The following is a 24,181-nucleotide window of genomic DNA, read 5'->3' on the forward strand; positions in this document are numbered from 1 at the left end:
AAGAAAAAAAAAACTTAGTAACACCAAGGCCTCATAACCGCCCCAAGAGAACCTTTATCCATTCCAAATTGGAAGTAAGACGATAGACCTTTATTTGAAAAGACGCACAGCAGACAAAAGTAACATTACCAAATGTTGGAAATTTAAATCTAATTTAAAACAGTTAAATTCTTCTCGTATTTGCTTGTCTGTTTCGTTAGTCTATGCGTTAAGAAAAGTATAAATAATCACCGATATATCTGACCTTTAGAACATTTCAAATCAGTCTGGTTTCATATTCCAACATAAGAATTCTTAACATACAATCAATACATGAGTACGGTATAACTTTGCAAGTTGTACCACAACATACTGTACAACGATAAACCAGTACTTAATGTTAAAATGATCAAACCTTAAAAAATAATAACAACAACAAAAACCAAGGGATCTCATGCTAGTTTGTCTACACTAAACATTATGTTTTTGTTTTTCGGGGAAAAGGTCAAGATTCTCCTATAATCGGTTTCCATTATGTTTGTCGAATAACAAATTTTTACGAAGTTAGTTCGAAAAAATAATGAAAACAAATCAAAAGGTTAGTAAGTATTTAAGCATCAATGATCATTTTTGTTTAGATACTAATATCAACTTCCTTTAGTCTGTTCGTTTCTCTCTTTGATAAAGGAACTCACTTTTAAACTCAAGAAATGCAGTTTTCTTTAATTTACAAGAATTCTGAAGTTCGCATACCTCATCTATACTCGTATACGTTGCACGTTAAGCTACTATACGTACGTTATATTTTATTTTGAATAATATTTAACTGATTCGAAGCTAGCGGTTCGATATGTTGTATAGATCCTGTGAGTATAGGTTGGTTATGTTTATAACACAGTAGAAAACCAAAATGTAGAGTCGATCGGAAGACGGTATTTGACGTCAATTGGACACGACGTATTTCACTTTAACCGTCCTGTTCACGACACGACATTGATTTAAAGGAGAGAAAACTATATTAGATTTCGAGAAAGGTTCACCGAAATGGGGGCTAACTTCTGCAATGGAATGAATTTTAAAATTTACCTGGACGCAATCAAATGTTGGTTTCTGAAGAACATTTGTTTACATCGTATAATGCTAAAGGGCAGGATATGTTATGTGACGGCTCATAATTGACATGAAAACATTAAACCTGAATTAATTAAATCTGTATCAGCTAATGGAGAGTGCAACGAGTGGAAGAGTGACCAAATGATTGACCCATGGGTTTCGGAATGGAGGGTGGGGTGGGGGTTGGGAGGGGCCGTTAATGCATTGGATCAGTTTATTGAGAGCTGATTTATTCATGTTGCCCGATATGTTTAACATTAATATTGCTTGCAGGAAGCCTGTTGCTCTCATTCCGAGTGCACCGTACTGCTAATGAATTTGTTTGACTACGTGAACAAAAAGCAAGTTTTGGGCGTGGGAGGGACAGGGGGAGGAGGTGAGCGATTGGAGAGAAGGAAAGGCGTTCGGAACTGACACAGCATCATTTTCCCATTTAGTATGGGCTCACCTATATACTAACTCCTTTATTGACACTTGAGTTAGAATGAAGTTGTTAATCTATCTATCTATCTATCTATCTATCTATCTATCTATCTATCTATCTATCTATCTATCTATCTATCTATCTATCTATCTATCTATCTATCTATCTATCTATCTATCTATCTATCTATCTATCTATCTATCTATCTATCTATCTATCTATCTATCTATCTATCTATCTATCTATCTATCTATCTATCTATCTATCTATCTATCTATCTATCTATCTATCTATCTATCTATCTATCTATCTATCTATCTATCTATCTATCTATCTATCTATCTATCTATCTATCTATCTATCTATCTATCTATCTATCTATCTATCTATCTATCTATCTATCTATCTATCTATCTATCTATCTATCTATCTATCTATCTATCTATCTATCTATCTATCTATCTATCTATCTATCTATCTATCTATCTATCTATCTATCTATCTATCTATCTATCTATCTATCTATCTATCTATCTATCTATCTATCTATCTATCTATCTATCTATCTATCTATCTATCTATCTATCTATCTATCTATCTATCTATCTATCTATCTATCTATCTATCTATCTATCTATCTATCTATCTATCTATCTATCTATCTATCTATCTATCTATCTATCTATCTATCTATCTATCTATCTATCTATCTATCTATCTATCTATCTATCTATCTATCTATCTATCTATCTATCTATCTATCTATCTATCTATCTATCTATCTATCTATCTATCTATCTATCTATCTATCTATCTATCTATCTATCTATCTATCTATCTATCTATCTATCTATCTATCTATCTATCTATCTATCTATCTATCTATCTATCTATCTATCTATCTATCTATCTATCTATCTATCTATCTATCTATCTATCTATCTATCTATCTATCTATCTATCTATCTATCTATCTATCTATCTATCTATCTATCTATCTATCTATCTATCTATCTATCTATCTATCTATCTATCTATCTATCTATCTATCTATCTATCTATCTATCTATCTATCTATCTATCTATCTATCTATCTATCTATCTATCTATCTATCTATCTATCTATCTATCTATCTATCTATCTATCTATCTATCTATCTATCTATCTATCTATCTATCTATCTATCTATCTATCTATCTATCTATCTATCTATCTATCTATCTATCTATCTATCTATCTATCTATCTATCTATCTATCTATCTATCTATCTATCTATCTATCTATCTATCTATCTATCTATCTATCTATCTATCTATCTATCTATCTATCTATCTATCTATCTATCTATCTATCTATCTATCTATCTATCTATCTATCTATCTATCTATCTATCTATCTATCTATCTATCTATCTATCTATCTATCTATCTATCTATCTATCTATCTATCTATCTATCTATCTATCTATCTATCTATCTATCTATCTATCTATCTATCTATCTATATATATATATATATATAAATCTTGTCATAATCAAGACTACAGACCTATAGATTACAATTTGTATTACAGATTGTACGTGTTTGTACGTGATTAGACTGAACCCTCCAACCACCACAGTAGGTAATTCGTTAAGTTCATAATCAATTGTGGATTATATGCGTATAGAACCGATCGCTGTTGATTTCAAGTACAGTTCTGTAGCGCAATATCGCCTTCTCTAATATAATTAAGCTTAACGCCTCCCCAGCCACTTGTTTAAATTAATTCGTCATTGATTATTTGAGGTTTACCTACTCTTAAGTTTCTTATCCATTTTTCTTTGGCGCGAAAAACTCCCGAGATATAAAATAATCACTTTCGAAATCAAGATAAAATTCAAGTCATGTGAGAAATTCGGAAAATATATCCTTATTTTCTTTTCTCATGAATTTGTAGGAATCAATCAAAGTTATTACTTCAATGCACAAGAAAATAAAGAAAGAGAGGGAGTGAAAATTATTTAACAGATAACCGATAATTTTCTGAAAAGTTCATCTGGAAGAAAGTCGAATGGTCAAATAGGTCGTTGATATTAATATAATTTAACCAAGCATATTTTGTAAGTTAATTTTTAGGTCACTTTACTAGGCTTTGCGTCAGCCATCAATATGTTGAACTTCATTCAATCAGCATTTCTTCTCAAGCAAAACAATTTTTAAATACTATAATCTTGGCAGTATATATTGGTTTCGGATTTTTCGAATTTTTCGAATAGATATTCAGATTGTCATTCAAAATGGGTCCTTCCATGGTACTCATAAGTTTGTCTCTACAACGAGTATTCCCTCACATGACAAATGTTTACTCCTAATCATACCGAAATTCTCATTTAGTTCGCTGGTTCTTGACATGGGTGTCGAACAGCAGGTATATGGCACTGGGACAATTATGTTACCGGTCCCCCTTTGGAGCTAATAAATTGATGGCATATTGATTGTTAATTGGCGTATATATACTTTTCTTTTCTGAAAATGAACAATATAATTCTCTATTTCTTTAATTTTTATAACGGTCCCCTACCAGACCCCGCGCCCGGAGCTGCACTTACACCCCCTGTCAGACCTGTTCCTCGGTGCATGCCACCATCGAGCAAACTTCGAAAAGTGTCCACGACAAATTCCACTTTCAAAATTAATCGCATACAGTTCCCCCAAACCCAGCTTGTAACATTTTACAATACAAACCTACGTCACAGATTGGTTTTCTGTACATCTTTCATATAAGTACATCGCTTTTGGCTCGCTTTTTGCTACACTTTAGCTCATAAGTTGCTGGCAAATATTGGTGAGAATAACAGAAGGAGACAGGTTTGTCTGTTCTGGAAATGCCATCTCTTTACCTACTTTTGAAGAGCTGCGCGTGGAAATTAACCTGTATCCACGGTAACATGATTCTCCACTCACAAGTGGGAAGAATACATTCTGTAGGTTATGTGGTAACATTAGAACGTCCGTATGAACTTGAGCGACGGCTCTCACAGTTTAGTATAGATCGGTAGTGCAAGTTTCGAAGTAAAAAAATGTATAAACCACTCCAAAGATATTATGTTGTATACAAGAGGGGATTGACCATCCAATGGTAGTGAGGAATGTAAAAGATTTGAAATAAAATAGAAAAAGAATAAAACGATTGAATTCCTTAAAATATGACAAAATTATAGCATTCAACAATCTCTTCAAATTTTCTTTGTCTCTTTCTTTGCCTCTGATTTTGGAATAATTAACTGGAAAATGAAACACTCTTCAGATATTCCTAGCCTAGATTTGAATCTCTCCTTTGTGACTAGCAAGGTTGTACTCTTAGTCGAGAACATCAGTTAAAGTATTAAAGAAACACTTGTTAGTGTTTTCTGTCTATGACGTACATCCATCGCCTTTCTTAATTTCAAAATGCTTTCAAGTCTCAATGTGTGTTTGTTGATGAATTTCGGAAAACAAACTTTCGAAGCAGATTCAATGTTCCTTATTCGCAATGCACTCTGACCAGGTGGGTTTCATGGAGAAAAGCTGTCGCAGTCGAAAGAAATTTTTAAATTTTCTGTTGCCCTTCTGGCGCGAACGGTTTACCGTAAAATCACTGCCACCGCCCATATCAGCATTTTCATTACACAAATGTAACCTACATATACTCGTTTCGTCCACTTTTTTGACCCAATTTCACGGAGGAAAAGTCTTAAAACACCTGTTTATCCCTTGCAATGGAATGAAAGGACACAATTTCTCAAGCTACATCGGTAAGACCGAAATAAGGATGCTATTCAAGAGAATGGACCTGGCACAGGCTACCCACGATGGTAAAAGTAAGCCCTAAGCCTAACGGTCGTAAACCAAACAGAGAGATTTGATTGGCGCATGATATGTTGGGCGGGGCTTGCAAATTTTGAATGAAGTTTGTAGAATCTACGGACTCGGTAAATAATCTGGCAAACTTTATTTAGCTCAAAACTTTTAACGACAAATAACTCAATAAAAATAATGAATATTTCATATAAAAATTGAATAGAACGGTATTATTTTTCACTTAGGTTTTAGGGCAGAAAGCTGGAAAGGTCGAAGTTAAAATTTGGCAAACGCACATCGAGTCTTCAAGAGGTAACCGACGGTTGTTATATGATTTAATCCATTCTTGCCAGGGTTCCCCATGCAGTGGCCAGTGATTTATTGGTTAAGGACGATTTATCCCGGAAAAATCAGGCTTATCTGGAGAGACGAAATTGAAGAATTTCAACATTTTGTATATGGTGGACATATACGGTATACTTATCTAATATCCGACCGTTTTAAACTGTATTGACTCCCTCCGACTTCATTGAATGATAAGAGGACATTGTTTTAATGCCCCCTCCCCCACACAGCCCACCCCATACTCCTATGGCCTTCTATGCACATATATGTACCGTATTTACGCTCTTTTTTATTATATTCATTTAACATGCATAGAGCATTACCACGCAAAGAGAACAAACTCCAGGTCTTTGTTTATCCCGAATGTTCAACGTAAGAAGACTGTATGATGCACTTAATCTAAGTTACTGTCCGCCTCAACACCATATCTGATGCTACAGGCTAATATATAAGCAATGATCCATTAACGACTTAGAGAGGCTGCAAAGTGATTTATAGCCTAAAGATTTACAGAAGTGAATTGGTTGTCAAGATCAGTACATTTCGCAAATCCAAACTTTTGAACTTGACCTGAAATAAGACCCGCGTATGCATCATCATATATACAACTTTAATAATGTTTTGAGTGCAATGTACATATGAAAAGTTGTTGTCACGCGTGCATGATTTTTGATTTTAGTATACATGAAACAAACACAGTGCATAACGCGGGGGTCATCTGTACTGGGCATGTTTTACTTCACTATATAGTATACTGAACTCTTTAAATGACAATTTTATTCACACCTGTTGGTTTCGTCACTGCAGTGAATCTATAAGTCATAAATCAAATTACATAACCATACGTACTGGTAGATAATCTTTAAAGAGTGACTTTTGGCAGTACTTTCGTCTTATATACTCTATAGAGAAAAGAAAACATTGAGGGTTAGCGATATTCATTTATAGCTAATCCGATTGTCTTGATTATTCACCATTTAAAATATGCTAAGTCTCTACAATGGTCCTTTAAGAAATAAGTCGATAATGACGTCGGCTCCTCAGTATACTTGCCTAAATCTGAATGTTAATCCATTATTCTGTAGACTCTATTAACTCATCCGAAACATGTAAATACATAAGAATAACATAAAGGCCTATACCCTTAGTTGGCACTCAACACAATTTGATCCTAATGCATTGTAAACATGGTATTTTAGACCATAACATTGTTATGTAGTTTTTCTCTTGAGTTTCGTGTGGCATATGAGAAACTGACCTAACGTTGTGCGCGCAGTGCGTGTGCGTGTGTGCGTGTGGGTGTGTGTTAGACTAAGCAGTCCAACCACATTTAATCGATATGTTATAAGTTCATTATATAAAGGTTCATTTCTATAAAGAATAGTGTTATATAGACAACCAACCTGCCCTGATCGAAGTGTTTCATTATAAAGGTCTACGACATATCAATGTTGTAATTCAAGCCGCCCTTACACTTACCAATCTAGTATAACTACAACTAATTTTAAATAATATTCAGACGAGTTAAGTGTACGTGACAATCGCCAAATTAATTTACGACACATGTTTAAGCATATATACTGTACTCTTTGAAACTCTTTGATACCGTCATATAATATATGATTAGAGGACTGTTTTATTAGACTAGTATAACATCGTCATCATAGCGTATATACTGCATTCTGCGTAACATGATTATTTAGAAAGTGTAAAGTATGCAATGCATATCTCTATAGCATCCACGAATGACATTTACGTCATATGATTATCTAATCAGGGTGAAATCAAAAATACATGCGTGCGGGTCGTGCACTGACTGTTGTTATGTGTATACGACCTTTTACAATCTCCTATAGGATAGGGACATTTTATCAGTGGAGTTTTACTGCTCGTTAAAGTCTAAATTCGTCGCACTATTTGTTTGCTTAAGTCTCCGCGATATTTCATTTAATGATATGACTCTAGGTGGCTGTAAATTTCGACATATTTAACTACTCTTATATTGATATATTATATTAATATAAATATATATATATATATATATAAATAAATAGACTTGTTTTACGGACAGAATTTCTGTCTATTCTCGTCTTGCATGTGTTAGGCCCCTCGCATTGGGTTGCTAACAGTAATCCTAAGACAGAGTTCTTTATAACCGACTCTAGATGAAATATAGAAAGAAATGACTCGATGGTCCATAATTTGACTTTATTTTATTGAAGGGAGTTTTTCCCACGAATACAATGTACTTAGGTTATTTCTATAATCTACTGTTGGGTAATTAGTAAAAACTTCACAACCATCATTTAGTAAACAGCAATCTACGTATGAAGCATGCCATGTACAAGTCTACTGTAAACAACATCTCACCTTGTCCAAAACCGGAGAGATTGCAGGGAGAACAAGACATTCGGTTGGAAGAGGTCGGAACCTCCTTATAAGATTCTTTTCACCTCTTTGGTCACCTCAAGTCAATAAGCCTGTTTATTAACCTGGGGGCTGTCAAAGTCAATACTTCCAGGACCTTTTCGAGAGAATGAAGAAGTTATATACGTTTCCTTTCAAGGTAGCTTTATACGTTGTACAATTTTTCGATAGTATTGGAAAAAGGGCATTTTTAAAATCCTCAATTCAGCTTATTAGGCTGACTATAGCTAAAAGTTTTAAGTCATGGCAAAAGAAAAAACTTCGAAGCTTTGAGTAGGTATACCAATTCGTTTTTTTTTGGGTCTTTTGTACAGATAAAAGAAAAATGTGGACTGCGTCATTTTTAATTTCAAATAGAATCATTCATTATTCGACAAATTAAGTAGCCTATATGATGAAATTGTCTTTGATCATTTTTTTTTTTTAATTTACTTTGAGCAGGACGTGACAGTTTGGTTAGGTGTTGATCAAACTCTGCTCTGTTTAGAAAGATGTTTTTTACCATATTTTGCACTATAAATTTATATAGTTTCAAATATGCTTCGACGATTAATGTAAAAAAAAAACATCATTAGTAAAGTCTATAATAATTCTATATGCAATTAACAATTCTATTTCGTTCATTTTAAGTCACACCCCTGTAGCATCAGTCTTTCCTCCTCCCCTGGTCCACCTAATGTCTTACGGTATCTTTGCAAACGTAACCAAGCTTACACCCATGCCTGGTCCGTCTCTTTCCGAGTTTACTTTAACCCCCCCCCCCCTCAGTTCTATAGATGCTTTGATTGACCAACCTTTCTCGTTTTTAGCAACATTTTGAGTTTAGGCTTATACCATATACCCCTAAAACCCAGTCTAATATATACAGCAACATTCATTTATTCTTTTCAAACAACCACTAAAAAGTCACTATAACTATTTTTTTTTTCATTCCATTCTGCGCATCGTTTTCTAACATTGTTGTTTAATAGCTATAACCAAATACTTCGCATCGTTCATTTATATTTATCGCTTCCCAAAACAATTAATCTTCTTGGAATTGTTAAGAGCTTGTTTATTTTTAAACAGACGCATATCTCAGAATGCGTAGCCTATTCGTCCGTTTATTATTCCAGCAACCAGAGTGCTCATAGCTCGTTAATTCCTAGTGCTATATTTACGGAGAGGCCAAAATATTGTCGTAAGAATCGGTAACGCGCAATTCAATTCGTCACTCTTCCTTGACAAAGACAATGCACTTGGAAGAATCGAATGTACAGTGAATTGTGGGATATCTGATTTAAATACAAACAACCTTTGTTGATGTCCGTTACTAAGACGATCCAAGTCGATATGACTCAACTGTCTTGTCAGAATGTTCACCTTAATTTATAAACAACATTTACAAAGATAGAAAGAAAAGTAAAGTAAAGTAAAGACAATTAAAGAGTGGTTTTAAAGATTTACTTTTCGCTGAGACACTTAAATTTAATCAGTTTTATGGCAGAGCTGAACGACGATATAAGAGTTATTAAGTATTTGGCACGGTCATGGGATTCATAAACATGTCGTAGAAATATCAATAACACATTACCAACCAAGTCTAACAACATCAAAAGAAGGCAAAAAATAACCTCACTTGCGAATTTCAAAATGAGTTCCAAAACCTAATTGATTGTCAGCGGTCGTTTTCATTTGCTCAGTTTCTCAGAAATGCAAGCTATCACAGACTTATATGATGACACAGATGGGATATGTTTAAGAGACAGATGAGGGAAAAGTTATCAGACCGTATTTTTAGAGACGAAATGGGGAAGGGCATAAATATATTCATAGGCACGTAAAATTCTATATATTGAAATGATTTAATGTTTGTAATATACAAGTGAAGTTAAACTGATGGACTTTGATTTTACCGATACAAAATATTTCAAAGGGGAGCAGATGTCAGCCAAATTTGGCGTCCCCCTGAAAGAGAGTAGTCAGCTCGAGACAGAGGGTAAAGTAGGGGCGCAACCACGTACACTCAGGCGCGAAGCCAGGGGAGGGGGCGAATGGGGCGACCGCAACCCCTTAGCATGTTTTGTTTGTATGTTTTTATGATATCGCTAGTAATTTCAAGATTAGATGCAACTTACAAGGCCTGGGAAGTGCCATTTCCAGCGATCTGGGAGGCATTTTCAGCCAAAATTTTCTTGTACACGTATAGCGCCAAAACATAGTGGCGCTACGCTTAGATAGTTTTCAACACAGAATCTACGGCTAAGGTAGTTTGCCTACATGTTCGCCCCTCCTTTGGCAAATTCCTGGCTACGCGCCTGCGTATATCTGAGGGGGATTTTAATCCACATAAAATATCAGAGAGGATGGGGATGTTTTTTTTTAAATTTTTTATCTTGGTCCAACAATATGCAACTTGGACCTACAGTAAACAAAAAGTAGAAGTATTTTCTTAAGTTTACAAGATTTCTGTTTTTACATAAACGGTGCTGCAAACTTCCCACGCATGTCATCAAATTTCACTTTGACCACAATCAGACCCTGCAAGGATAATTTGTGTAATCATTTTTTTTTTAATAGCGTGGAAACTGGTAAATTGCAAATGATAATATTTTCATGACCTTACATTAATTTGTCTTGACATTTCATCACATGCACAAACATGCATTTTGAGTCTGAACCAACTCTGTTTGGTTTTTTCAAGTGTTTTCTTTTAATAATCGTATTAAAGTAAAAATCGATACGAATGGGCTCATATTACCTCTAAAATGAAAACGATTATTTACATTACTGATTTATTATCTTTCCGTCTTTCCGTGTTTAAATTCTGATTTAAGGAAAACCTGTCTTCCATTCGAATATTTTCATATAGTGTCACATAGTTTCGTCCTCGAAGCTGAGACTGAAAATATGTTTAACAATACGGTCAGTTGGTTATGTGGTTGCAAAGTAGTAGGAGAGAGAGAGAGGCGGGGGGGGGGGGGGAGGTTAGAGGATGGTTAGCAGGACTCTTACATAAATTATTTGGCAATTGTCTACCTATAAAGTCTTCTTTTTTCTCCCTCTCATTGCTTTTATTTTAAAATTAGTCCCCCCCCATCTCTTTTCCACGTCCTTCCTGCCTGTTTGAATTACCTTTCTTATCAACAGTAAACCCTTTCAGTAATGCCATAGAAAAAATATACCCTTGTCCAAAGGTAAACCTTTAAGCTATGTGAAAAATAAAGATCCCGGACATTTTGTCATCAGCCCACCACCACCGGTCTCATTTACAGTGTACCCCACTTACTACTTACCTTGGTAAAGACGGTGTGGGGGGGGGGTAATTAATGCATATACTTGCAGAATAAGAAACAAACACGCTATGGAAATCACTTATAGATACTTTTAACGCAAAGTTGTCTAAAACTATAGACAAAGAGAATTTGATATTTATTTTACTAGCATATGCACCCATTCCTGCCCCAAACTTGACTGCAGTCACCTTCGTCCTGGATACGTCGTTCTGATTGGACAAGCTAAGCTCAAATGTTTATTATTTAAATTACGATTTTCTTTTGATTTGCTTATCGTACCAAACCTGTACCTGTAAGGTGTTTCTTTCTTTTCCTTTTAATACTCTCTGTTTTATTGCTAGAAAGTCAAACTTGTAAGACATCGTTTTTGTACCATTAAAATGGAATGACCACGCCGAGTTCTCTTCTTTTATCGCTCGATTGTCGTTCTCTTTTTTTCGGCGAGCAAATCAAATAAACCACAACCTCGTTTCGATTATCACAAATGATTGTGGATTTGCATCAGATGGACATATCGTGAACCCTGTCGTTGTGTTATATCACTCACTTACGATGTTAAACAACTCTGTGTTTTAATGTTTATTTCTATGCGTGTTATTTCTTCACAATCAGAACCCATTTTCGTAAACCAATGGGCCGCCAACGGGATACAAACAAGTGATAATCACATCTCATAAAAGTAAATCGCTTTTCCCCAATGCTGATCAAACCGGAACGAAGATGAGAACTGACTAACAGCGTGGATCGGAGGAACCATATGAGGTTAACCGAGGAGTAAAAAGAGAGTCGTTGGATGTGACCAAATAATTCTGCAGGCATCACTTTGTTTAATGATGAATAAAGTCAAGTTTTTGTTTGTGTCTCTATATACTTTAGTTGCTCATATGTCATTACCAGTTGGGCCTGTATAAATTTTAAGCTGACGATGCAATAATTCAGAGACATTGAAGTTAGTTATCCACACTTCATCATTGTCCCTGGCTGGTCTCAGGACAAGGGAAACCACAAGGGGGGATACAGCCCCTGGGTCCAGGGTTTATGAAGGGGTCGTCCCCGGGGTCCAACCTCGTTCTAGATGCCTTGCACCGTCCGTCTGAAAGCTATACATATTTGTAGGTAGAAGACCAAGTAATCATAGTGTTGTGGCTTAAAATTTGTGAAATTATGATGGTGAATTCTTCAAACTATAATCTTATGAATGTTATACCATTGTCACCACAAAGCTCTCTCTCATTGGACGGGAATGCATGACGGTGCATTATTTGAATAACTGAAAATGGGAATGAAAATTCCATTGTTAAGAGTTGAACAGCTATATTCATATTTCAAACTAAGTTGCATGCGGAAACGAAGGAGCGAAGAAAACGAAGGAATCGAAATGACACAGATGAATTAGTTCCGTTTATCATGCCACACGGAGAAGGAAAGTTACTTCTTCTTAATGGTGTCGATGAAAACATTGGATTATTCAGATTTGGGGGGGGGGGGGTAGAGAGCAAGGGAGAGTCTTCGACATAAAAAACAAACTGAAGTCCCTCCCCAACCTTCACAATGCCCTTCATTCTGTTATACCTCCACCACCCACTCCCCCACCCCCACCGCAACTGCAACTGATAAAATGGCCGTCAATATTCTTTTTAACATTATTAAAATCCGATTGGTAAAGAATTTTGATATTTGATTCGACCTTAATTCCTGAATTTTATGTAAGCTATATACGTCAAACGTCAATATTAGTTTGTATCACGGACGAATTTCTAATTAAAAAAAAAAGTAATGATTTAAGAGTCTTTCGATTTTCATTATAAAAGTGATAAAAATACACGTCAAAAAAAAAAATTTGATTGCACCTTTTTGAAAGCTCGGAATCTCCCACGCTAAATTCATGATAGTTCATCATATGTACGTCCATATACGCCAGTGGATTTCCAATGTCTAACTTGACGATTGTGATACATATTTTGTTTTACATATATGCAATATACCTCTGGGTTATTTGTTCCCTGTCCGTTAGCTCAAAGAAATGAGTTAAATATTTCAAAAAGGTATGTCAAGTTACGTCCCAGATAACACAAACTTACCAATGCCACGAATATCTTACCTTCTGGGTCAAACTCTCTGTATATACTGATCAAAAGCCAAATATATTTACATATATGCATGGGGCATACGATTCTACTAAAGATTTAACTTGAGAAGGACAGTACTGTATGAGATATGTGTTAAATAATTGAAACTCTGTCTCCATTTCATTGAATTACGTAATATCAAAGAATACAATGGAAACTGGGGACTTACCGAGCCTTTTGACTTTGTAACAGACATTACTGGGTGTTGAAGGGGAGTGTGAGAGTGGGGGTGGGGGTTGAGTGAAGCTCCTACCGCTATCAGACTAACGGTCTATAATTAACAATCTTGAGGGTTAACACGTAAAATCAGCTTTTCTTGGATAACTAACAGCGGTGTTTATAAGCTGTCAGATTTTATCGATGTTTTCATATAGACCATATAAGCGAAAAGTTGTGTTCACGTTTCATGCATTGTGGTTATACGAAGTCTCTTCATTCATTTACGTCATTTATTCAAACCAATTGTCATCAACAACTCAACTTATATTTGCAACTACGTCCATATGTACATCTACATCCATATCTACATCTAGACCTACATCTACATATACATGTACATCTATATCTACATCTAGGCCTACATCCATATCTACATCTACATCTATATATACATCCATATCTATGCATGCATATCTACATCTACATCGATATCTACATCTACATCTATATCTACATCTAGGCCTACATATACATATATATCAACATCTACATCTACATCCATATCTACATCGATATCAACATCTTCATCCATATCTACATCCATGTCTACATCTATAGGCCTACATCTACATATACATATATATCTACATCTACTCTACAATCATATCTACATCGATATCTACATCTATATCTACATCTACATCCATATTTACATCTACATCCATATCTCCATCTGCATCGATATCTACGTCTATATCTATATCTAGGCATACATCTACATCCACATCTATACATCTACATATCTTCATCTATTTCTATGTACACCAATAAAATATTTCTTTTATAATTAAACACTATGAAGGGTTTTCCTGTTAAATACATACATAACAACAAAGTGAAATCGTTTCTCATACACTCGGACTCATACATACATCTTCATCTATGCCAAATTCGACATAATAATGTTTTTGAGTAATTATTTGTTGTTAACTCATAATGTGAATCAGCATGTCTGGTATTTTCAAACCAATAAAAGCCACAGGCTTCCTTTTTTCAGACTAAATGCTACAAATCATAAGTTTTTAAAATAAAGAAGTATTATGTATCATTGTTATATGTATGCACTGCTAGTTATAAATAAGTCAGTCCTCGTAATTTATATTGATATCACCACAGGTATCAAGTTGAACTCATTAGCCCCTCTGTCTGTAATACATCACAAACTTGGCGAATATTAGCTGCATTCGCTGGCATGTATGCCATTACCCCTCCGGACTTATGGTCAGGAGAAACTGTGACGCATCAAATATTATATGGACGAGTTCGGAAGTTAAGGTATAACGAAGACAAATTTTAAATTGTCCATCGGTATTCGAGTATTGTTCTCGTCTTTAGAGTACGTAGATCTCTAAACTAAATGTAATTATAGTCACGTATATGCCACGTGGAATGGGGATGCGAAGGGGGAGGGGTTGGGAGGGGTGAGAAGGGGTGGGGAGGGGAGGGGTGGCGTAAATCTGGTAGTAAAGCAGTCACGTTAACATTGAATAATTAAACGGTTATTCAGTCAAATTAACATAGAATATAAAATTAATTTGATTATAAGACAATATGAAGTACGAATTAATTTAATGGGGAGCTCCATAATATAAATATGACATTGCAAGTTTTTATATTTTAGAATAATGAGCTACTGAGCTGATTTTGAAGAAGAATACACAATACAATGAAGATTTCATAGCTTGAGTTTTCGAACTGCATTTCAAGTAATGAAGATAAGTCACAGTTGTAAGTGCCAAAACAAATGTTTGGGCGGCGACATGTTGAGAACTCAATGGAATCAATTAACTAATTGACAAATAAAACTTAATTTGTTGACAAAACTTGACTAGAAGGTTGCAATTGTAATCTGATTTGAAATCATTTCGGTTTGTTAGAAAAGCAATTGTTGACCCCAGCTGCTAATTATGCCAGATGAGTTCATCTTTAACAAAGTAAGAACATTATTAATAAAACGATTCCTTTGTCGTAGTCAGATGAAGATAGCAATTTCGTATTTACTTGGCATTGAACTAAACGAGAATTTGATTTTGACTTCATTGCTAGCTTGACTTGTTTTTTCTTCTTTCTGTGTTATTTTTAAGAACTAATGGCAAGAAAATCAAGTCAGACCGGGGCTACTTTGAAGCAAAAAAGTGCAAGCTGTTTAATCTATACCGATTCATAAGGTCGTTTGGAAGAAAGACCAGAAAAACAGAAACAAAGAGAGAATTATAGGTGATTATTGTATACAAGAAAATATAAAAATTTCACGTAAAATCGTCAAGCAATCAAATAAATCTATAAGTTGTATTTGATCTTTAGCAAACAATGTCAACAAGGAATTTTGTCAATTTAATACGTCAATGAAAATTAATGAGTTATCATGTAGTGATTATATTATTACTATTCTTAGAATGATGCTATTACTGCGGGTTCGTAATCGAATTGACTAATCAAACAGGATTGGCTTCTGCTGGTGTTTTATGTATATATATATATATATATATATATATATATATATATATATATATATATATATATATATATATATATATATATATATATATATATATATATAAATATATATATATATATATAAATAAATATATATATATATATTTATATATATATATATCTATATATATATATATATATATAAATATATATATATATATATTTATATTTATATATATATATATATATATATATATATATATATATATATATATATATATATATATATATATATATATATATATATATATATATATATATATATAAATATATATATACGAACTCGTGGGTACTTATGTGATACTTCATGATTCAATGTCACAACGAATAAGAATACTACACCGAATGTTGTTCTTTACATTCTGTTCACGTCAATGCAGATTTTTTTTTTTTTTTTTTTTGCTGTTATGCTCGTTCCTTTTTTCCCCTTTTGGCCTTTTATTTTATGCTGGATCTCGTTTGTTTATATCACATATTCCACGAAAAACTCCCAAAATCTGTAAAAAAATAATAATGACAAAACAATACTGCTGAGAGATCTGAAAATGGAGAGATAAATTTCAGGCTAGAATTAATAACGAAATATTTTCAGCCGGAAATGAGACATTCTAAGCGGAGGCAAATTTTATTTGGTCGAAAGACACAAACATGAATAATGTCGGGTATTTGACATTCAACTAAGGGTTATGTTAATATTGGAACAATCTATAAAGTTAACTCTCCAAATAGACATTAGGAATCATTTTCCTAGAGATAAACGGGTATGTTAGTTGCGTTACATTTGTAGTATAATCTGTACATATTATATTGTATCAAATTTTATTAAAATCTCCAGGAAATATTTGTTAAATTAAACTGATAAAGATCCAACAGTTGCCTCTAACAAGGAATATATTAAACCCTATGGACTACTGCTGCCTGTTATGAGTTTCTAGAAACAAATCGATGTAACGCAACACTAAATAGAGAATAATCCGTATACATCTGCATACAAGGAAAACTATACAGATGGGTCTGCGATTGGGGAGGGGAAGGAGGCAAGGGAAGGGCCGTAAATATTCAATAGCGTTCGTGTACGGAAACAAAAAACAATTATACTATATCTATTTGTACATGATCGGTCATGTACTGGGTGACCCGTGTCATATTCATCTTTTTCAATTTGCGCGCAGTCTGGAATGATTGAGAAAATGACTATGTAACCGAATTCTCACTTTCGTAAAGATAAACATTTCATAAACTTATCAGCCTATGTCTAAAATAATACTAAGCGATATAAATCTTATATTTTTTTTGTGTACACTCGTAAGAGAAAGAAGCAAAAAAAAAAACACATCACGAGAGGCCAACGTATATATCGAATATTCTTTTTTCCTTCCATTTTATTAAATGTGTTTGTTTTTATGTCATTGATGTTTGGGGCAATAGTACTGTACATAAATATTCATGATGTCTGACCGATTTTAATCCCGCATGCCCAATTTCAACCTCATTCAGACGGGGGATATAACGAAACCAAATTGACCCTGATAGATAGACCTAGGAAGGTGTCTCGTCTTGATCATTCTTGTTTCCCTTCCCTCTGGGCTTTTCTTTCAAAAGAAATCGGAGAAAGCGTAAATTATATACACGTCGTGTTATTATTTCTGTAGTTATTTATTTCCACGGGGAATCCATAAGCCTACGTCTTTATAAAGACACTCGGTAAGAAATATGTCACCGATAGTAATAAAATTAAAAGCATTAGCAGAAGTAATTTTTATCACCTTCTTTTTTTTTTAATTGAAATATTGCTGAGAGATGGGTTGATTAGATAAATCATTGCGCCTTTCGATCAACAGAAATGTATTTCCCATAATTTTTTTTTTTGACGAGAATTACCAAGTCAATGTTACGTAGTACGTCTAGATATTACATCACCCTAATTATTTGGTGTTAATAATGGTTGAACTAACGTTAATCATGTCTAGGCTGTATACGTTATCTCTGAGAAACTTATGGGCTAATGTATAAGTGTACTGTATGCGCGAAACGTAAACTTCTCGTCATCCGTTTCTACAGAGTATTCATAACATTTTGTAAAATCTTTGATAGATAACTGTGTACTCGCACTTGCAGTATTGTACTCCAACATAAGTTATGATTCTAGTAGCATTCGTAGTATAGAAAGAAAGTGTGCAACGGATTCGAATATCAAGTACAACTTGCACGTCAGATCTCTCAGCAGTATTGTTTTGTCATTATTATTTTTTTACAGATTTTGGGAGTTTTTCGTGGAATATGTGATATAAACGAACGAGATCCAGCATAAAATAAAAGGCCAAAAGGGGTATCTATCAAAAGTTTCCCAAAATGTTATGAGTAGGTCTACTATAGCATGGAACTGTTAAGTGTAAACGCATCTACAAATCTACGATGACTAGTTTGAGTACAGGCAGCCTCATATGCTAGAACATGAGTATATGGGACTCATTGCAGGTCTGTTATATACTCAACATGGAATTTAAGGCAGCATAGGAATGTTATAACATTCAAATTTGATTTAGCAGTATGTGATAAATAACGTGATAAAATTATTGTACATATATAGGTCATTGTTGTGACCATGCTAACGGGTTTCGCTCGCATTAAAGCAAGCAGTTCGAAAGATACAATGCGCTTACTTTTGGTAGAAGAAATAAGGGACGGGGAGGGGGTTGAAGGGAGCACACACTTTCGTACACTTTTGTGTTTTGGACAATTACGGCTGACGACATCGTTACAGACAAGGTGTGCAGAGGATTTATCACAGTAAACAAATACCTTTGTAATACGATTTATGATAAAGGTAAAACCAAGACCTCCATACCTGAGGAATGTTACGTGTCCGTTTTCTTCCTCCACATTTGTTACCTCATCCAATAATAAAGAGAACCAGACATGTATTTTATGTTACAACTGTCTGATTCCTATAACTCTGACGAGAAAGGTATCCAAAGCAAATGTTTATTCAAGAGCCACGCTAGTATGGGTGTTACTATGATTTACGGGTCATTATACGACTAACCAAGGATGGAAAGAAACTGAGATTTCGTCAAGATGATAAACTTTTGCTAACTAATCAGCAAGAAAACCAGAGTTATTTTGATTTTATGCAAGGTATGAGGCAAAGAAGGAGGTAGTCAGAACGAATGCATCTCTGTAAAGTCGTCCACAATAGGATCATTCCACTCTGTGATTTATCTCCTTCAATTTTTTGGAAAGGCTAACGCAGATAACGGAGGACGAATTATTTACGTCTACAGAACAACGATATAGACAAGAAAATGATCAAAAAACATACATTTGTTTGTCTTGTTCTGTGTAAATTATACAATTGTGAGTAGACATATATGATATAATCTCACATACATATATATATATATATATATATATATATATATATACATACATATAAATATATATATATATATATATATACATATATGTATACATATATATATTCATATATATAATTATAATAATAATTAATTAATATATAATAATAAATATATAGGAAAACCAACAGAGACATAAGATATGCCTCATAATTGACAAATAACCTCCAGTTTATATCTATATATATATATATATATATATATATATATATATATATATATATATATATATATATATATATATATATATATATATATAATAAATATATAGGAAAACCAACAGAGACATAAGATATGCCTCATAATTGACAAATAACCTCCAGTTAATATATATATATATATATATATATATATATATATATATATATATATATATAATTAATAATTTGAGGTATGTTTAGCAGACATATACTCGAGTGTTACGACCTCTGTCCTAGTTTGATGTAGGCTGGTAGGCAAGTGTTGTACCAACTTCTCTTTGTTATTGTGTTCCTAGTTTGAATTTATAGCTTGTATTGGGCGGTTCATTGTTGTGATTTCTTCTTGGAACCGGCTGGCACGTTAGTGGACAGACAAACGAGGTTATATTTTGTTCAAGTTAGTAGTAGCAGCCATACGAGTTCTGCGATTTATTTCTCCTATGTGATAGTTTACCTATAGTTTGAGGTTTCCTGTATAATTAGACAAGTGTTGTGCCTTCCTCTTGAGAGTGATTTCTGTAAAGTTTGAGGTAAATTGACAGATATAATAAGATCTCGTTGCATTTAGTTTGAGGTTTCTCAGCAGACACATGAGTGTTTGGAACTCTCCATGTTATAGGTTTCATAGTTTGAGGTTAAAGATATATTAGACAAGTGTTGAGACTTCTCATTGGACATGGGTGTCCATACCATTTGAGGTCAGCCGGCGGACAAAACACTTTCTTAGTTTCTCTTCCATATGGTTAAACTATAGGCAGACAAGGTCCCGATTTCATTATGCCTACTTAAGAATGATTCATTATGTAGCATATGATCAGCAATGGTTGTCCTACTTTCAATAATGTTATTGGGTAGTCTGACAAGTGTTGTGAATTCACATGCGAAAAGTTATTCATCTTCACTCTGGTTAGCTGGTGCACTGAGCAGACATGGAGAGGACAGTAGCGACATATCTTTGAAAATTGTTGCCCTGATTTTGAAAATAAAAATGACATATAAACAAGAGTATGAAGATTTGACACTAACCATGACTGCTTCAATATGTACCCTTAGGCGTACAGATGTTGTAAGTACTTTAACATGTATCGCAACTACGTTTGGGAAATAGAAAATTGCGACACCATAGTCAAAAATATTTTGCCAAAAAATAAAGAGAATAATTTGTTTTGTAAAGCACAATTGGTAATATTAATCCGTCAATGGTTTGTTCAAATGTTTCAGATTTATTGCAAAAGCCAACTTGCAGACACTAGGAGTCAGTATGGATAGTACATGTGCAACTTTGGGTGGGGTGGGGCGGGGTAGAATAGAAAAATAAAAGCCGAATTGATTCCTACTTTGAGACTAATTATACTTGATTTCGGATGCAGTTATTCTCTTATCATGGTTATCATTTTGAAATATTTCTGATTTATGTGTTGACAATGCAAGTTATTGTCTTCTCATAAGTTCGTTCTTTTACCAAGGACAAAGTTAATACGATCGACATATTTGTCGTTTGTGTTAATTAACTATATCGATTATGAGTTGTTTTTTTTGTATAAATTAACGCATAAAACAAATACCACTATATAAATCATGTCGTCAACTTGATGAACGTTTAAAACAGAAAAAAAGAGTAAATTTTGATTTCTTTGCCCCTTTCAAGAAGCTGCCAGCTTCTTCCTCTTGCAAAACTTACAAATTTGTGAGACAAAAGGTCATTTCCCCCAGTGACTTACATGAGAGGAATAAGATACGATAAAGAGTTATCGCATATGTATGAGATGAGACAACGGGACGCTATAGAACGCTTGAGAAATTCTTATTCTATTTCGCTCCTTTATATAATAGAATAATTGTTGACTATGAATAAAAAATTTGCATTTTGGATATCCATATATAGTGAATCATTTGGCTTGATTTATTCTGTAGAAGTGACTGGCTGTGTTATACACATGAACTTTGCTAATAATACACCAGGATCTATGGTTGGGGTGATATTCAATCGAAAACCACTCGAATGGTATTCAATCTAATATCACTATAAAACAACGATCAAATCATTTTCTGATTTAATCTGAGAAATCTGAAAAATAACAACGGACTAACAAACGCCGCAAGCCGTACCACACCACCAGGTATTATATAATAGAGGATAAATACAAACTGAATTGATGTTAAATGTCATAGTATCCCCCTCCCTCGTCAACCCTCTCCCCTAGTCAAACTGATGTGCAGTCAAAATACTGGTCAATCACGCGTATAAGCCTCAGCCGATATTTTACGAACATTTTGAAGATACATTAGTTAATTTCACTCTCTCCACAGCCATTGTTTTAGAACCGAGTACTTATAACAAGTTTGGTGATCTTTCATTTGCCAAAGGTGGCCCTAAATTATGGAATGCCGTACCACCATTTTCTTAAATTAGAGGCTTAGCCTTACATACACTTATTGAAGTTCTTACGCACTGAGTATTGATGCTATACTTCAGATTCAAATCTAGAATATTCTGTTGGGGTCGTAAACCATCGCTATTGCAAATATTGGATATAACTTTTTTTTCTCGAGTACTCATAATATTTTGACATTTAGCCAAAAAAAAAACTGCATTTCAGTTTCTTTTTGGCAATATCCGACATTTTGAAGTGATTTTGGAACTGAGTATGATACCGGCTAAGAATTTTTAGAGTTGATAGACTCACAGCTCGTAAATTTCACGTTTGTGATCTCCGGACCGAGATATATAGCTTATTGGCATTTTGGAAAACTCTGCAATCTCATAAAAGGATAGTCTCAAGTTGGTCGGTAATAAAGAGTTCAAAGAAATCACATAAAATAACAAATAACAAATTCGTAAGTTTGTCTCTGGCATATGTTTGTTTTCTTCTCTCAGCATAAGCTTTATGAGTGTAAAGAATGAGTCCGACAATTTGCAAATTAGAACATGCGTTATAGTTAACATCCTATCAGGCTTAGAAACGAGTACGCCACAGTTACGTATAATAGGAGTACAGTCATATAATTCCCAATTGGTTTGGATGCGAGTACAAGGTCCCAAACAAGAGTACACGAGTAGCCTACTAAATCTTCCACTCGCGGCTTCCAGGTTATAAAAATGCCTCGAATCTATAAGGACAAGTATCGAATACAGGCAGCTACGTTATAAAGTTAATTCGATATAGTGTCAATATCTCTAATAGAAGATGGCGGTCTTAATATTTAACCCGTTGGCATACAGACAAACGCTGCATTTCACATGTCAATACAGGAAAGAAAATAAGGCCCTACAAGAAAATGTATACAGTGCTCTGGTGACGCCGGTTGGAATGAAGCCAAGTTGGTTAAATTAAGATAATTTTAGAGAAATTTATGAACGAATTTCTCTTCTACTTTGTTAACAAGAAATAATATTGTACTCACGTGGTGCCAATGCTCACTTAATTGATGCATGTGAACCTATACATTTGTTTCACTAATTTATTATGCCTTTTACATTTACTGAGCGATTTATACACACAAGGTAAAACATTTCTTAAATGTCGCTTCAAAGTTTTCCCTATTACAAAATACATTAAAATATTAGAGACAGCATGAAGTACAATTACCTTCCTATAAGTTTGCTAACAAAGATGAAGGTATAAATATTGTTCATGTTCAGGCAGTTCTTTGGTAACAAAGATTGTAGCCTCCGGAAAACATTTACAACCACATTATTATAGTTAAAGTGATGCTTGTGTATGATAGTAAGTCTTACATGATGAAGATGTAACATAAACACAAATAGAATCATCAGTTCCAATTTAAGAAAACTTACGGTTAAATATTACGCCATGGGGAGCGGAGGGTTTGGGGGGGGGGGGGATTGCAGTTTGCCAATATTGTGATGGTATTGGCATTTGTTTTTCATTTGTAATTGTTCAGTGAAAATATACATATTATATTGTTAATGACCGACAGCAATGGCAATATTAGGTAATAATTGCGAACGTCAATAATTTAACAGAGTCACTTTGCGTAGGTTGTCACCATCTAAACAACAACAACAACAACAACACAGAAATAAATGATGCCGAGTCATCCATTAAACATTAATGTTAGAGACTTGATCAAGTCTTTACTCTTGAATATATATATATATATATATATATATATATATATAAATATATATATATATATATATATATATATATATAAATATATATATATATATAAATATATATATATATATATATATATATATATATATATATATATAAATATATATATATATATATATATATATATATATATATATAACAGTGTTTTCTCTATCTTGATACTAATGTAGGCCGCGGGGAAGTTGATCAATA

General features: G+C 33.8%; 1 protein-coding gene across 2 annotated transcripts in view; it reads left to right on the forward strand.

Moving 5' to 3' along the window:
- The window catches only part of LOC139978382 (G-protein coupled receptor 54-like), a 56,583-nt gene that overhangs the window by 10,870 nt on the left and 21,532 nt on the right, over positions 1-24,181 (forward strand). Inside the window, exon 2 of one of the 2 annotated variants that reach the window (XM_071988574.1) lies at positions 15,820-15,952. The exons of the other annotated variant lie outside the window; for it this stretch is intronic. The gene's annotated coding sequence lies outside the window, so the exon portion shown is untranslated. The remainder of the gene's footprint in view (positions 1-15,819; positions 15,953-24,181) is intronic. 2 annotated transcript variants of the gene reach the window in all.

This window comes from Apostichopus japonicus, chromosome 13 (assembly GCF_037975245.1).
Source record: "Apostichopus japonicus isolate 1M-3 chromosome 13, ASM3797524v1, whole genome shotgun sequence".
Taxonomy (NCBI): Eukaryota; Metazoa; Echinodermata; class Holothuroidea; order Aspidochirotida; family Stichopodidae; genus Apostichopus; species Apostichopus japonicus.